The sequence below is a fragment of the Halictus rubicundus genome, unplaced genomic scaffold, assembly GCF_050948215.1.
Source record: "Halictus rubicundus isolate RS-2024b unplaced genomic scaffold, iyHalRubi1_principal scaffold0049, whole genome shotgun sequence".
Classification (NCBI taxonomy): domain Eukaryota; kingdom Metazoa; phylum Arthropoda; class Insecta; order Hymenoptera; family Halictidae; genus Halictus; species Halictus rubicundus.
In genome coordinates, this window is record NW_027488590.1 from 303,513 (window position 1) to 306,630 (window position 3,118).

Here is a 3,118-nt window from a genome sequence, read left to right on the forward strand (position 1 = left end):
TCTGGCCTCTCGACCCTTTCCAGATGGCCTTTCGAGAGCGCGTTGACAGTTCCCTGCTGTGCGTGGCACAAAAAAAAATGTTTTTAGAGGCTCCACAGCTCCTTAGGTAATCTATCCGTACCTCTCCTTTACAACACCATGGAAATAGGAAACGTTCCTGGCACTTACAATTAGTGAAACAGCATCGCACATCCTTATACAGGGTGGTCCACACAATTGTTTCAAGTCATAACTCCGTTATTATTGCATTTACGAAAAAATGATAAAGGAGAAAGATAAATGGTTCGAAGAGCACTACATCTGTAGGCCTTTAAATTTTTTTTAGATGCTGCAGTGCATGTGCAATTAACAATTGCATCATTTCTTTAAATAGAATAGATTCTTCCTTTCATTCTACGTAAAAAATGATTAGGGTACCATGGCAAAAAAATTATTAGATCTCGAGATATTTTCAAAAAATGTCTTTATTGAAGAAGATACTCAAACACTTCATAACTATGTTGTAAAGGTAAACACCCTTTCGACATTGTTATCATAACAGAAACCGATTTGTACGAGTGAGCATTTCCTAATTCAGTAGCAAGTCACGTATCGTAACTCGAGTACGAAAACTAAGATTTTGAAAAAGTGTAGCTGTATTTCACTTAATACAAGAAAATGTATGACATTTTTTGAAAATATCTCGAGATCTAATAATTTTTCACATTCAACATGTGTTTTTGATTCACAAGAAAAATTACCTGCCTATTTAAAATACGACAGATGTTCCCCTCAAACCCAACAAATGGTAGCTCGAACCTATAGCTCCGAAAGGGAGTACCGTATTATTAATTATTCTGGTAGCTTTTTCCTAATAACGCTCAAATTCCTTAACAAAGTATTCCCCATCTATTACCACGAGGGACTCTGAAATGTTCTAGTTAACAGCTTTTGAAATAAATAATGACGAATTGTTTCACCGCACAGATTGTCAGATGATATTCTTTCTTTTTCGTTAGCGTGGTAATAAATTGTTATTTCGTTTGTTACAACGTTCAAATTCCTTAACAAGATCTATTACCACGAGGAACTCAGAAAAGTTCTGGTTGATAGTTTTTTAAATAAATACAGCATGTTCATTCTGTCTTCGTACTGCCACGCTACGAGCCGGCCGGCTAGCCTGCGAACATTCTCGTCGAGAATGCTAGCCGGCTAGCCGGCCGGCTCTAGCATTGGGCAGCGAACCCCTGGGGTTCTGGTAGCAGAGGACACGCTGTGCCTTTGTTCCGAGCCTCTCGAACCCTCTCTAATAGCTGTCCCGGACCCCAAAATGCTTATAAACGGGGAAAAAACGGCCGGTCGGCCGGCCGGTGAGATGTGCATCGACCTTTAACCGTTGAAAAGGAAACATGAGACCCCTGGGGTGACGGAGGAACCAGTGCGTGAGGTAAAGTGCGAACCAGCATTGCATCCGTTGGCCAACCTCACCCATTTGAAAACACTGGAAATAAATAATAACATGTATCACTCAATGAATACATATATAGAAACAACTTATAGTGATCATGAATAAATAACTTCTGTGAATTTGATTGCAAAATGGGAGAACATCGACTCGATAATTGCATAGGGTGGATAATAAAAATCTCCTTGTACATTTTAACCAAAGAACCCTCCCGCGCCCTAAAGAACAAATTCGGTCATTCAAAATAGGCAGAAGTTTACATCAAAATAGACAGTTTTTGCAAATATCTCGGAAAATAAAGAGACCGCCGTACTGTGCGGACAAATGGCCTGTTTTCGGGAAAACTAATCAAAATGTGTACTCCAAACCTAATCGCCATAATACGTACTTACAACACACGGCACTGACACGAATGGCTGCTCTGAAGTGAATACTGGCCGACGCTCGCGAGCGAATGTTCGATGGCATTCCTTCGACCGCCTTCGGAACCGATCTTCGCATCTTTCTCTGCAGCTTCCCGTGGACCATCGCCGCGCCGCCGCGTATACAATGTATGTTGGCGGTTCGTCGGCGTGCTCGTCGCTGCGCGATGCCCAGGCTGCCACATGTCCATTTTCATCTGTCTTTTTCGGCGGTTTATTTGACTTCGAATAATTTCCGGAGACGCGTTCGAATGCTGTAAAGAGGACGAGCAGTCAAAGACTGGCGCGCGCGTTGCAATGTATGTGGTTGTATCGCCCAATGACAAAGCAAGGATCAAATAAAACTATAGTCTATATATAGACACTTATGAATCGTAGTTCTTTTTAGACCTTTGAAATTTTGAATCATTTCATTTTTGGTTTAATTTAGCTTTACACATGAATTTATTGACTCTGTTGTAAACATTTATTTCATAATAAAAAAAGAGAGACCGAGGTGTGTGCATGAATAATAGTGGTAAAGTATTTTTAAGTTATAACATTCACAAAACATCGTATCCGGACCTAATCTAATCATACATTATCATTATTAGGATCATACTCTTATGCAAATGTACGTAGACTTTTTGACAGTGATACTGAAATAAATGTAATGTAACAATTACAATTTTTATTCTGTTATAACGTCTGACACCTGATCGTTCCATACTCCGGGTAAAAAAAAAACATGTCCACTTAGGACCCTCCTCCCTATAAATATCCAACATTTAATAAAATTGAAAGATTCCCTTTTCAGTTCCTTTCTTATTCATTATCTAACACGCCGGTGTTTCCATCTCGTATTCATCAGTCAGCTACACATCTGTAGGTAATACCATACCTCGTCTATGGCACAGAAGAGGTATAAGAGTAGACCAATCACCATATGCGGTTTCGTGTCTCACATGTAAACAACTGGTTTTCTTACGCCCTCTACGCTGACGAACGATAAATGTTGGAACTAGATCTACAAAAATTATCAAATGTGGTCAAATACAAATGATTGACGAGTTATGTACATTAGGCCTGCAGCCAAGCTCGCATATGCGAGCCGAGCTCGGGTCGAGTCGAGCCGGGACTCGCTTTTCGAGTCGAGTCGAGTACTCGCACGATGCGAGCTGCTCGCAACGAAGCGAACGGCTCGAAATAAAATCAGGCGTAAAATGACATGATGCGAGTTACAGCGGGAAGATCAGCACATCGATATTATCAA